The sequence below is a fragment of the Tribolium castaneum genome, chromosome 2 (assembly GCF_031307605.1).
Source record: "Tribolium castaneum strain GA2 chromosome 2, icTriCast1.1, whole genome shotgun sequence".
Classification (NCBI taxonomy): domain Eukaryota; kingdom Metazoa; phylum Arthropoda; class Insecta; order Coleoptera; family Tenebrionidae; genus Tribolium; species Tribolium castaneum.
The window spans coordinates 15,821,468-15,836,669 of record NC_087395.1 but is presented as its reverse complement, the minus strand read 5'-3'; the positions used below and the strand labels follow the sequence as shown (position 1 = coordinate 15,836,669).

The 15,202-nt window shown below is 31.6% G+C and overlaps 1 protein-coding gene across 2 annotated transcripts in view; it reads right to left on the bottom strand.

Moving 5' to 3' along the window:
- The window catches only part of Ptr (Patched-related), a 27,039-nt gene extending 11,837 nt beyond the window's left edge, over positions 1 to 15,202 (bottom strand). Inside the window, exon 1 of one of the 2 annotated variants that reach the window (XM_008199482.3) lies at positions 15,046 to 15,202. The gene's annotated coding sequence lies outside the window, so the exon portion shown is untranslated. Of the gene's footprint in view, positions 1 to 10,743; positions 11,032 to 15,045 lie in introns of those variants that run through there. The other variant, XM_008199481.3, reaches the window with a different exon arrangement.

Below are 15,202 nucleotides of genomic sequence, written 5' to 3'. Positions count from 1 at the left end.
GTTTTGGGGATACAAGGCTCACTTGATTCTTTTTTAATGGCAAGAAGGGTCAAATTTATTGTTTTTAAGAAGAGCATTTTTTCTAAGTTCTGTGATGTAACACATGCATATCTTATTTTACAAAAATTTTTGAACTAATAAAAATTTTTTAGCTTGGAAATGCTTTCTCTATTAAACCTTTGCTCTTTGTAGCCTGAACTGATCAAAAAATAATAAAAGTCAATTAAAAAAATTTATTTTGCTGTATCATAGCGTAGTAGATCTCAGTAGATAAATAGGTATTTCATTTATCAATGAACAGACAAAAATAAACTTCAATTACAAATCAATTTTTGTTATGAGATAATTATAATATGAAGTGTGCTGTAGAAGAACGCTAGTTTTGCAATATTTAATTAAAAATGTTCATATGTTAAAAAACAATAAATTTTATTCTTTTTAATTATTATTTTAGTCTAAGGACCAGATTCTGGAAACATATTTAATTGGAGAGATATGTACTTCTTTAGCAACTGACAGATAATATTTAAGACAAATATCTGCTAAAATATTTTCTATTGGGTTTTCAACCAAAATAAGACGATAAGACAGTTTAGAATATACGGAATGTTTAGGATCTCAGGTGTTTCTGGAATTTGAATTTGTCGCATTTAATTATTTTATTTTTATGAAATTTCTGAAAAGTATCAATTTTTATCTACTCAGGCGACCAGTAAAACCAAATTTTTAATATACTAACATTGTTTGTTTTTTCTGGAAGGAAACGGTAAACTTTTAATGCCTACTACGATCCTACATTCACTTATAGACAGACTGTAGTAAAAAATTCATCGTTTTCAAGCGATTTGGTTCTTTTTTTATAAGAAATCATGGCAAAATGAGAGCAGTACAAATAATAATCGTTTTCAACCAAAACTAAGGTTCTAAAAATCACCAAAAATTATTTTATTTCAACGAAACCAGGGCGATTTTAAGAATTAAAATTACGGCGATTTTATCCTTCCAAAGCCATTTGGTGTCTTTTTAAACGAAGAATCATCGGAAATCCACATTTTTCAGAGAATCAAATGCAAAAAATCATTGTTTTCAGAGAACGTATTTTCAGCAATTTGAACTATTTTCAGGCTAGTTATTAGCAAGGAATTATTGAAAGTCACCGTCACGAAATGAGGTTTCTAGTCAAAATAAACTGGTCTAAGCCATTCCCAGGCAATTTGGATTGTTTATAAGCAAGGGATCGTCAAAATTAATACTCTTCAAAAAAACTGATGCTTGGTGTATTACCAAGTGATGAAGCTTTTTTAATAGAAGGTATTTTAAACGAGCTGAAAAAAAACGTCAGTTTCAACCAAACGAGTAATTGTCGAAAATCATTTTATTTTATCGGAACTATTAAGAAAATGGTTGTTGTAGAAAAAGATCTATTTATAATTTGCCAGGTACTGTATAAAATCTTACAGATTCTTTGATTGTTAATGACACGACATTTGGTGGGAATGCCTTATCTGAACTACTTGTATGAATTAAAGTTTTGTTGTAGCTTCTCTATACACGAGTACTTATATTTTCTTAAACTGAATTTTGTGCAAAACTAATTTTGAGTTTCGAATATACTTGTTGGCAAACTTGATGGTATTGGAATTGAGGTCTTTAATTTTTTTTGTTTTTTTAATTTTTTTTTATTTGAAAGTTAAATGACACTGGCAGCAAAAGTGCACCAAAAGAACAAAAAAGCAAATTGGGTTTATTTTTAATTAAATAGCGATGTTTTCTTGGCTTGTTTTCCACATTAATCTTTGTAATACTCTGGCCCCTATTGTCCTTTAAATATCCGTAGGTGAACTCAATTGAATGATTTAGAATGTGCGTTCGCCCAAAATTTGGCAACTTTCGGTCGGTCGTTCACTGCGAACCCCCCGACCTTGGCACTTGCAATCCCAATCAAATCCTGCTTAATGCTTTCGCATAAATCTGTTACAAGCTCTGAGCCAATAATCTGCAATTCGCGTGCTATCGCGGCTTATTTCCCTGAGATTAGCATACTCAATGAATCAGCGATGCGCTGCCATCCCATACCGATTTCCTAGACCTACTAACCCACACTCGACGATTTTCTCACACAAACAAGAAAACTCTGATCGATATTATTGTTTACTCGAATCGAATCGAGAAGTAAGCCGAGGACATCACCTGCGTTGAATTTTCATCGATTATTTCAAAATTCAGCCCATGGCGAAATTAAAACTGCTCAGAATTTTAATCACGCTAAATTAATATTTGACGGTCTGACCAACACCTTGTGGCGCAATGGACTTCGGTTGGGAAGCTGATTATGCAACAATTTCCGAGACTTCGAGGAAATAGACGCACGCTTATAGATAGAATGTCAAAATATTACCGAACGAAAGTGAAATCTGGATTCTGTTACACACTGGAGCAACGGTTTGTTTTTTCCGGGTGTCTCGTGTTGGATTTTCGAAGAAGTGAAACGTGATAACAACACTAATAAATGTTACGTTACGACACGTAACAATTAGGACTGTTTAAAAAAACGATTTACACGCCATTGTTACGTTACTAACAAGATGCGCTGAAGGAGTAACAAGGACAATAAACCAATGCATCATAAAGTGCACGCAATCAATCAGATTTAAATCAAATTAAAGAAAAAATCCTGTTATTATTTATTAATGTGAGAGCTTCTAGAGCGAGTGCCTCATCAAATGGAGCACTTGAACATTTATTTATATTTTTAGTTAGGTGAACTGTTGGAAAATTTTCCTAGGTTGTGCCCTACAAAACCAACCACTTTCCCAAGGTTAGTGCATTTTCCCTGTAACCACTTATCAAGAGATTGGCACATTCAAACCGCTAGATTCTCGGAAAAAAAGTGGATGATGTCAACTGAATGAACTTTTGCGGTTTGTAACGAATTGGAATAATTCTCCGTTTCGAAATTATTATAATTATGCAAATTTACAACCACAGTGGAGATAAGTGAATGTAAAGCCTTTCTTTTGATCTTTACCTTTCGGTTCAATTCTTATTGTTTAAATAATGTTATTGTTACTCAACAATAGACCAAAAAAATCATTGGAGAGTAGTTGCACAAGTGCAGGAACCGTATGTGAGCTTGAATAAAAATTCAGTTCCGTTTACCATTTATTTTCCTCCTTTTCTGGAAAAGCATAAACACCGTAATTGCGGCACTAAAACGTGTAATGTAAGGTTTTTGCAAATGGAAATAAGTGTTTCGAAACACGTGCTGTACTCTCAATAGAGTATGAAATGAAAATTATGCAAGTTGTTATGCATGATATGTAATTTGTTTTTTAATTGAATGGCGTGCCAAAATTTGGACTATTTCTACATTCCATATTACATTTTAAATGAAACGTGCACATGACATAATTAAGCAGGTTTTTATTTAATTAAACGAATATTAAAATGAAATACTGCACTTGCAAGGGTTTTGCAAAACGGAAACTATAATTAGCTAAGGATGTTGAAATTCACACGTTAAATAAATAAAAATAAATTATTTATAATACGGCAAGTAAGACACATAATATTTAATAATTAAACTTTTCAGGAGGATATTGTTATGAATTGGGTAAATTATTATTAAAAAAAAATTGAAGAAGGCATTGATTTCTACAAAACTTTGAAGTTATATTAATAATTTATGCTTAAAAATTTGTTTTTCAATTACTTTTTTTGGTTTCCTGTGGTAAACAAAAGATTAGGTTTATTTGTTATAAAAAAAAAGCAACCGTTATTCACTTTTGTTGCACTTTTTATGCAATATTGCGTAGCCTTAGTTGCAATAGAATTGTTCTAGTTTCTTATTCAAGAGATAAATTACCGTATTTCTACATTATTTCACGTTTGGTCATTTTATCATATTACACATATTTTCCAAAAATTAATATAGATACTGAGTGAAACTGAATAAAATGGAAAAAAATAAATAAAATGAAGAACTGAGTAGTAATGAAAGGGCTTAGAAAATTAAGTAAAATTTAACAAAATTAAAGAGTAATTATTAGAAATTATTCCTAGGTACATATCAGCGATGAAAGGATTAGTAAGTGAAAATTTAATTAATTAAAGATAATAAACGACAGCAAATGAATAGAAATTAATATGATTAAACAGAATTGTTAAGCATATTCAAGCAGAAATGAATCTGATTTAACGGAGATTTATAAAATTAACATTGTGCAAAATTTACTCAAACTAAACAGACTTCAAAAAAATTAAGAATAATTTCAAAAATTTGAAGTTAATCTTCTTTTACTAAATACGTAGATAATATAGTTATTAGTAAAGTTAGACTTTTAAATTTTGTAAACATTATTTACTATTTTGATTAAGAAGAGTGTCGCAAAGAAAAAATGACCACATAAAAATATTTTTTTTAATAACATGCTGTTGTTTTTTGTGATTGTTTAGGATATCCGTTTAGCTTCTTACATGATTTTTTTTTCAAATTGGTTCAGAGATTACTGTCAAAAAAAATAAAAACCAAAAAAAATCGGTCTTTCATCTTTAGTTTTGAAAATTAATAAAAAACAAACTGTGCTTTTTTGATAACATTATGACTAGGCTGTTGTTTTTTGTGATTGTTTAGGATATCCATTTAGCTTCTTACATGATTTTTTTTTTAAAATTGGTTCAGAGATTACTGTTAAAAAAAAATAAAAACCAAAAAAAAAATCGGTTTTACATCTTTAGTTTTGAAAATTAATAAAAAACAAACTATGCTTTTTTGATAATATTATGACTAGGTACAGTTACAATCAAAAAGAATGACACCCCTAAAACTGCAGCCACAAAACTCTTCAATATGATACAGTCAATGTATACGTTGCTGCAAACTAGCTGACAATTTATAAACTATACTGACTAAAAAATTTTAGCTGGACTTTTGCTATCATGCCCGGTTGATTAGGGTATCATTCTTTTTGATCGTGACTGTACGTGTTGAACAGGATCTCTTAATAATTAAATTTAATTGATCAGAATTACTACAGGTGTTCATAAATTACTTTAATTTTTTTAACTTTTGGAACTTTTTATCTTTGTTATTTTAAATAGAAACTCTTGTTTATTTCATCATTTGTTGCGGAATTAGAAAACAAATATTTTTTATTATTATCTAATTACACCCTAACATAAATCGTGGTACACTAGAAGTATTATTTGGTAAAAACTTGTTTTGATTAAAAATCGAATATGGTTAACGTTTTTGGCAAATAACTCCAAATATGTAAGGATTTACGTTAGAGTTGTAATTAAAAAGAATATTCGTTTTTTACTTTCTCATCCAACGATGTTAAAATAAACAGGGGTTCCCATTTAAAAAAAGCAAAAAGGTCTAAAGTTTAGAAAGGTTGGAAGTAAGTTGTGAACACCCTGTAGTAATTTAGATCAATCAAACTTAATAACAATTCTGTTAGACCTTGTTCAACACACACCTAGTAATAATGTTATCAAGAATGCATTGTTTGCATTTTTTAATAATTTTTAAAACTGAAGGTGTAATATGATTTTTTTGTTTTTTATTTATTTTTTTAATAGTGAACTTTAAACCAATTCGAGATTTTTTAGGAATATATAAGAAGCTAAAAGGGTATTCAAATGAGCACAAAAAATAACAATGCCATTTAAAAAATTTTGTTAATTTTTAATAATAACAGAACTACAGAAGACGCTAACTGGACTAGACCACCATTTACAATTAGTAACTAGTATTAAATAGAATCATTTGTGGAATTGTGTCGTAAATTTTCGACATTGAAGCAGATTTCTGTCGTTTGGATTGTGCTAAAAATCGCTTTGTGGTCGTGATTGCACTTTTCTCAGTGACATAATCGCGGGTAATAAAACAGCACTTGTATTAATTAACCCGTTGCTGCATCTATTAGAAATCAATTTTCGAGCGTCAACACATTTCACTCTCTACCATAAAAGCGACCATCTGGTCTCTCTACGCATTTTCGCGAATTCGTCAGAAGTAGGTTAAAAAGCATCAGATAAATCACTCGACTGGACTCGAAGAATACCTAATGCAAAAATGTCAGGTTATTTCGGCCCGGTAACCCACATCTCGAGGCGGGATTTGTCGAAATATTCACGTGGTCGTCTGCGAGGACCGGACAACTTCAGAGACTTTAATAGAGCGTCAAGCGACGAACACGCGCTTCCGAGCCGGAATAAAAAAGTCGTGAGCTGGAAAAATGGAGCGTTGGATTTAGATACCGTTGGGATAATGAGTTCGTCCCTTTTTCGTTTTTACGTGTAACTGTAAGCCGCGGTGAAATAAAAGGACGTAGGTGCTTTAACGGATGTCGGATTTTTGAGGCACGGGTGCATCAAACCCATTCCGAGGAAATTCGATAAAAACGAGTGCGCTAACAGGCCTTTCTAATTGTCACCGATTACCATATCTACGGTTTGGGGAATTATAAATGTTGAGTGGAAACTCGATCGCCTTGTAATGGACATTTTTTCCGATTTTGCTGCAAACAATCACTTTTGCCGTCAATACTGATCTAATTGCAGTTATTCGAAAGCGAAATGACATTGCATTCTGGTTTCACGCGCCACCTCCGGACCCAAACCCCCACAAACAGAACATCCTCATTCACAAATTATCAAAAATCGTAAAATTGTTCTTGCAGTATTAAAAATTACGATTTTGTTTGGTAATCGGGTTTGAGAAAGTGAAAAGCGCGCTAATTGCCCAATTGGGATGTTCCCCGATTTTCGAAAAGCAATTGCAATAATCAGAAATGTTGCGCTCCGTTTAGCACTCCATTGAAAGTGTCTAAACACGTAACTTCACATCTAGTTTATGACAGTGGATTGTGATGTCAGATATTATTTAATTAACGTTCGTTTATTGCTCGAATTGGAAATAATGACATACCAATTGAAAATGCTTCCGTTGCGGCCGCAAAGTTTGTTCAACTTGTATTACAACAAGCCCAAGTGAATCGATAAATTAAGAAAATAATTGTCTATGTTTCGGATGTAAATTGTCTAGTTCAAATTATTTATTACAGTCTCTACTACAAGTAATGGAACTAATGGTCGACCCCGAAACTGCAACTTGCGAAACTTTTATTAATTTTTATTTTGTTACTGGTGAGTAGCTTTCGATTATTTCACCATTTCCATTTTTTAATAAAAGGTTCATTTTAATAGTTTCCTGCAAGTGGAATACATACTTGAAAAGATAAAGCACTATCGCTGCTCTAACCTTTTGTTTTTTAATGTTTCATTGAAACTAGAGGCAGGTATTTTAAAAGGCTTTATTGCTCCGTGACCGTTACCTCAAGTTCCAAAGGTGTTAATCAGAGAATGGGCGATATTGAACGATTTTCTGGAACATTCTTATATTGATCAAAACCAGGATTATGGCACACGCTAATCAAAACACAAATAAACCAAAATTAGAAGTTCCGACGGTTTTTACATAAATTTCCAACTAAAATAATTGTTCTGTTTTTCACAGGCACGGACTCTTAAAATGAAATAAACAATTTATTTGCAAAGTATGAATACAGTTTAATGGCGCGTCCAGGGGGATATTTTTTTTATATAAATAATAACATGAGATCGAAAATCTACTCAGAGCAAGCTGTGTCTGCAGAACTTTAGCCATGTTTTAGCCGTGTATTTATACTTTAGGCACACTTTTATGTGCGGCCGCTCTTTTGACTTATGTTAGTTTTACACAGCATATGATGTGACTAAAGTTACACTTCACTTTCAAGGCTTGCTCTAATTGAGTATATTTTCGATCCCATGTTATAAAAGCTTAATGAACCAATGTTTTTTAAATCATAACATTAGAAGTCTTCGTAATGCACATTTATTAATAAATTAATAAATAAATTATTTATTTCTAATGTGTTTGTTATCATTTTATTTAGTTTAGGCTATCGCTCAAAAACCACAATTTTTTGGGCACGTTTCGATTTTAATTTAATCTTCTTCAATTCGTTTATAAAAAATAATTTACGGCCTGAAGAAGATTAAATTAAAATTGAAACGTTGCCAGAAAATTGTATTTTTTTTAAATGATAGTCCAAAAAATACAAAATACTTTTTCTTATACTGAAAATAAATTATTACCATTTAATAAAATATTATAGGAAGATTCTCGAAAAGTAAAACAAGGGAGTTGTTTAGAAGTTCCACAATTTTTTATTACTTAAACTTACTTAAACAACTGTATGTAAATTAACACTGCCTGTTGTATTTTATGTTGTACCTTTTTTTATATATTAAAAAGAGTGTTGTTTTTGTCAGTGAGAAGTAATTATTTAAAAAACTTGGCAATATTTACTAGCAAAAAAACAATATTGAAAAATGCACATAATAGGTATAGGTTCTTTTATTACAAAAAATTGCATTGTAATTTTATTTTTTTTTGGAGAAAAAAATCTTTTTTTGGGCTTGAATTATATTATTATAATTCATATAATATTTTAATATACCGACGTATGTCACCATTCTAAAAATTTTTTTGGAAGGCCCTTCCCCAAAATTAATTTGTGGACCCGCTCCTGAATACAGTTAGGTATTAATTAACAATTCTCCTAATATTTGATTGTTTATTATACGAAAGTGTGCAATCGGAAAGAATTTTAAACACCTTTTTAGTTTGATAACGAATTTTTCAAATTGTTTGCTTCATTATTAAAAAAAAAGAAAATAAATTGTACCCGATCTATTTTACATACTTTTTTAATACTTTACATACTTAATAGATTATACATTAAGAATAAATTGAACTATCTGTATTTTTCTTTTTCTAAGAACGTTTTTTGTGGAATTATTAGTCTCCAAAAGTTACCTAAAAATGTACAACGTGTTTTTAAATGATTGTCATCTAGTCGTTTGTGAATTTCTCAAGTAAAATCAGAAAATGCCGCTTCATTGAACGAATGATAGGCATTTAGATATCGAATATTACCATTCTTTATTTATTAAGTTTCGAATTCGGAAATAAGCTTCGATAATAAAAATGTTTTTTTGCATAGTGTAACAGTTTAGTTTAATTTCAACGAAATTTGACATATTTGACATTTATTTGCAGAAGATTCAGTTGAGTAGAGCGGCACAAATTTTTCTCTAGATGAGAATCATTTTAAAACACATTGTATATTATTCAATCTTAAAAAATGCGTATCAAAATTTTAGAAAACTTGGCTTGCAGTCGTTTTTTCAATAATCATTTAACAGAGCAAATTTTGGGGTTGTAGGACATTGTTTAAAGGGGCTCCCTTGATATAAATTGTTTAGTTTGGCTTTGGTAGCTACTATGTATTAAAACTTGAAATCTCAGTTTATAATTTTTTATCTCTTCAAATTTTTTTCTGTGACTTTAATGACTTCATATTTTTTTTGAAGCTGGTACTCCAGTCATCAACTAAATCAAAAATTCTGCTCATTTTTTAATTTTTTCATAATTTATTGAAAAACTGGAGATTAAGTTCAACCAGTTTTTGGATTGCTGTTCACCTACCTAATCAAACGCAATTACAACTTTATGCTTATTTTCAGTCGCAGTTAATTAAATTACACACATACAGCCTGCAATATCTCCATTCACTCGAATACCGAAATCTTGTTTTATTTTCCGACACACATTTATTTTTATTTTTGCGCTATGCAAAACAATTCGGAAATAAAACTTTCTTGGTAAAAATTCAGGTTACCGTTCTTCATAATTATAGTTATACACTGATGACTCTTGAAATCTATTTCCTGATTTGTAACATCGTGTTGCATATTTCATACTTTTGCACCTACACACGAACAACAAGTGCATGTGCAGAATTTAAATCTTGCGGTAATTGTTATTTATAGAGTGTAAAAACAGTTTATGGTTAATATCGCATTGCTAGAGTATCTTCCACATGTAGGATATTCTAATCTAAATTTATTTATTGCGCTCACAAATTTATCTCAAGTTCAATGTACGGGAATTGTTCTGTTTCGATCTATTTAGAGCAATATTCAGAAATGATCACGACAATAGAAACACACACTTGCACACCTATCGAGCGTTCTCACAGTAAATTATCACGGATCATTGCTTCCCGATTTCCTCATTTTTAATTAGAGTATTTATTGGCTATTTCCTCTAATACGGTAAAATCACCAACAAAAATTGGTCAATTGGCCAAAGCCTGACTCAACTTTCACACAGAATTAAATATCTGTATCAAACGTCTACGCTTGTACAATTATCTTTTCATACATTTCGTAATTGCAATAATTATTTGATCGGCAAAAATTGTAGCAGATCGTGACACGTGTTTTTGTGACCTTAAGCTGGGAGAAATTCAGTTTCGTTGAAATGAATTAATTATTTTGACAATGCTGCAAACCTGACGATAACAACGCTTTCAATCACCGGTCGTAATTAGATTTATTTCGACGGAAATGCGCCGGACGCAATTTTCTGGTCCACTCTGTAGAAATTGTGATAAGCGGACACGGTTCAGGAATCGTTCTTGCAATCGACTTTCCTTTATTGGCAGTTTTTGCGAAACAAAACGTGGACCGAATGGAAATTTGAATGCGCAACTTGGAAATTTTCAATTATAAATACGGGGGCAAGGGTCGGCGATAAGTGTTATTTTTGGAGCAACTTGTTGAATTTTTGGAATTGGAGCGAGTGCCGTGTATTTTCGGCTTGGAATTCCGGGGGAAAATACGAACCTTGTGCGAATTTATTCCAAAAAAATCCAGAGACAGCACTGAAACCCGCACTTGCCACTCGTTTTCAGCCGAACATTTCTCGGGGTGGTCGCTTTTCTGCACTGAGCACTTCCGTGTCCGTCTTTCACTCGGCGTTTCGAATCGTCTGCACGGCAGTGTCTGAGAGCCCGCAGTGGACTGAGTGGGTCTTGCTTTCTGCACCGAGTGCTGTTTGTGCCCCACTTGGCCGCCGATTCTGATACATCCTTCCTTATTACGGCTACTTGCTCCTGTGATAACAGCTCCGGGTCATGAAGACTCCGAAGCCCACACTATTGTGCGATAAGGCAGGATGTGCGATACGCAGAGAGGGTTTTAATTGCGCGTTTGCATTGATTAGTTGATGCTAATTTTCAAAATCGGGTTCAAGGATTGGCGAGACTGAAAGTTTGCCCATCAAACGCCGCTCACTTTGTGTCATAATTACCGCCGAAAATTTTGTTAAAAGGAACTTACGACTTGTATACATATTCATTCAACTTAGAAACTCGCTTAATTAAAATCGGAATTTTCGGTGTTACCTAAATCCACTTTAGCGCCTGACCCATCTGCTCGGTTCGAGAGAGAATAAAAATGAACGAGAAAGCTGATGAAACTCCGAGGCTCATTAAATAACAATGAAGAAAATTATGCTTATTATTACAATGAAGATGTCACAAAGAGTTAGGAGCCATTACAGCGCAATGCTATTTTAGGTTTGAATTATTGCTCAAAATCTGTTTGAAGATGAATTTATTGGACACGGAGCGTTTCTAATTTTTCTATGTTTTAGACGAAACGTCCGACAAATTCATTCGTTTGGCTTGTCTAGCGTCGTAGTCAGTGAGTTTTTACAACAAGTCATCGTTTAGTCGCAATGTAGAATATTAAGTTAATTAGATGCCCACAGTTCACTTTTACTTAAAATTACAATGGAATTATTTTAAACTTTCTTCACAAAGCATAACGTATGGAAATGAGCACTTGCTGAATCAAATTACTTATAAAAATTTCCTAAAAGTTGCACGATTTTATCGTGAAATTGTTGAATTGTAGAATTTTCTTTTTTAAAAATGCAAGCCTCATCGTATAAACAACAGATAATGTCAATCATTTTACTCATTAATATAATAAGACATTTGCTAATTGCTGCAAATTTCGTAAACTTATTTTTTAATAATTCACTCCTGTGTTTTTTATTCATCTGTATTATAGAATATACTGATGGTTGTGTCCATTACGATTTTGTCGGAGAATAAATATCTTATTACAAAATGAATTTCTAAAAAAAACTAATGGATGCAAATGTTTTATTTTTTGAAATCAGATTCTAAAAATATTAAAAAGTTTCAGACCTGAAATGAATTATTCTCTGTTTCAGCCATCATTTATTATATTATTGAATTAAATCCAAATAGAAGACTTATTTTGGAATGGAGATAGTAGTGACAATAAAAAGAGAAATTAATTTTTAAAGCCTTAATTTATTGTGCCAAATTAGTTTTATTTTTATTTTTTTTTAATATTGTTGACATGATCTTAGAAAAATTTATTGCTTTATTTTCGTTTTTACTAAACTAAATTTTATTTTTTAAAGTTATTTGACTTATGATAGAAAAAATAAACTCAAAAAAAGTTGATACCTACAGCTCGAATGAAAAATTTTGTTTAAAAAAATTAAAATTATACATTTTATTTTGAACAACGAATGCAAAGCATCTTAAAACAGATCAACAATCTTAGAAAAATTGCTTGTAAAATTGTTCTCCAATTTAATCCTATAATAGGATTCTATAAAATTCTAGAATATTATAAAAAATGCGTTCTTTCTTCAGAAATTGTTACCAACCCACCTGTTGAGAGCCACTTATTATCAGTTTATTAGCACTTGATTTTTTCCATAAGCAAATGGACACAGTGACTCATGGGCGTTCTGAGAATTTTTCAAAATTGTGACTAACATGTTCCTTTGTATGGGACATTCGAACCCCGGTTCTGGCAAAAAAAAGTTTTGGTTTTTTTTCGTAAAATTTAATAACAAAACACAAATTGAAATAGAAGAATAACGAAGTGGGCCAAGAAGTTAATATACGTCTCTGTTTTGTCAATAATATTCATATTTACGCTATAATTTTTATAATTCTATTTCAGCGGTTCTCAAAATTTGGGAACGATTTTTTGAGAAAACTATGCATTTTTTGATTTATATAAACTTTGCTTAATCGATTTGTTTTGCCATTCTCTATCTAGCCTTAAATTTTTACTAAACCATTCTCTAACACGCTGTATAGAGTGGAAATATACAAGTAATTAAAGAAAAAGTAATATAATAGCACGAAGTCACGAATTTTTTTTATCACATTTTTTAAATTAAAATTTCCTTTAATTTATCAGTGACAAATTATTATTACTTTTTCTAATTTGTTATAGTGCTGTACCGTGCTTTTGATTACAGTTCTTTTGATATAGGCTTTGAAATTATATTGGCAACATTGAGAAATAAAGACACGATTGTTATATTCAATGTTGCCAGTTTAATTTAACGTCAAGGGCTACTTTTATCACAAGTCCGTTTGATTGAAATAATGTATGTACAGTGGAACTTACTTATAACGAATCCGTCTTTTAACGAACTCTCGGATATAACGAACAAAATTGAAAGTCCCGTTTTAAAGTGCTATATTTAGTAACAAATTGATTCGGTTTTAACGAACAAATGGACGTCCAATATTTTGAAAAAGCGGTCTACGACTCGGTTATAACGTACGCACGTCCATTTGTGTTAAGTTCTGCTTGTTCTAGGAACCAATAAACAATTCCGACATTTGTAAATGATTCCAAAAGTGATAAATAACCCGAAAAAGATAAAATGTTAAGTATAAAAAATAAGTAATTTAGTAGAATATTTGCCTAATTATCACATGTATAACTGTGTAATTATGTATCTTTCTTATTAAAATAGATTAATATTTTATTTCCTGTACCTGTTTCAAACTCAACGGCGATCGCGGTTATAACGAACAAATTCTGAATATCTTTTGGATATTCGTTATAACGAAGTTCTACTGTAATTATTGAATACGTGCGACTAAATAATCACTAATCAGATTACCAGATTAAGATATCCAGAAACAAAAGAATATTTTCCAGGTTTGTTTTGAAAAACAAGGAGCACATCATGTAAATGTTTAAACAATAAATAAATTAAATAAAAATTGCTTGGGAAATTAACTTATGTTTTTCATTATTCGTTTATTAGGAAGGTACTTGTAAGTCCATTAGAGTAATTTCATGAAACGCAATGTCAACATGGTTTGAAATTAATAATGAATTTTTATTGTAAAAGAAACATAAACAATCACCTCTACAAATGGAGTTATTGGCAATAATTAAGTGACTCAGAATTTCATAATAGGCGCATATTGTCTAATACGATACTTTTAAGCTGTTGAAACAGACCGCAAGAAAATAAAATTGTGTTGGGTCTTAATTCTACATTTTTATTACTTGGAAAATTTGAAACAAAGTAAGTCACTACGGGGTGACATATTTCAATGTTAAGATGAATCACCCAGTAGATAATTTAATTGTTCTTGTAATCAATGCAACCGTGACTATTTCACCGTTTTAGTAACCAAACGGTCGCATAAAAACATATAAAATAAGTGCCAAAGCCATCTGCAGTACGTGGCCTGAATTTTAATGAATTAATCATACGTCTTTGTGACGTTTACAACGCAAAATCGGAGTTATCCACGGTTATCAGATTAAAATTAATTCGGCATTAAATATCCATTTCTCATTTGGTCCCAATTACGAGCGTTGTAGCGAAAAAAATGAGCGTAATGGAGCACATCTCCATTTTCCGTTTGGCTAATTGCAGCGGCCATGCGATTTTTTCACAAAAGTATTTGCTCTCCGGTAAATCACCGAAAATGCGGAAACGCGATTGTGCTATGATAAGATGTGATGATTATATAAGAATCAACAAATTTCCCCAGTCAACGAACCGTTCGAAACTAGAATGGACCATCATTTCTAAGAGTGGCATTAGCGCTGAAGAAAGTTCTTGTTTTGAATGTGTGTTTTTTTAATCTAAATAAAATTGTTGTGCTGTGACGTAGTCACGAAATCTCCGGAGTTCCAGCGAACGTTTATTATATCATCAGTGAAAGTTTTTGGATTAAATTTACAAACACAACATGTTATCCTGGTTACATAAAGACGGTGCGAAGGCATCTCGAGAAATTCTACCTGTGTTTACCACCTGACCACCCTACTTACCCTTGGAATTCCACGAACAGCTGCCCTGACCGTGAAGCCGCACCAAATCACAATGATGATTTCGACCACGAATTTTTCATTTTGTGATTTCTATCTCTCATGATTCACTGCTTTATTACTAATTGCGATTTTATCAAACAAAAGGGACGGCTCTGTA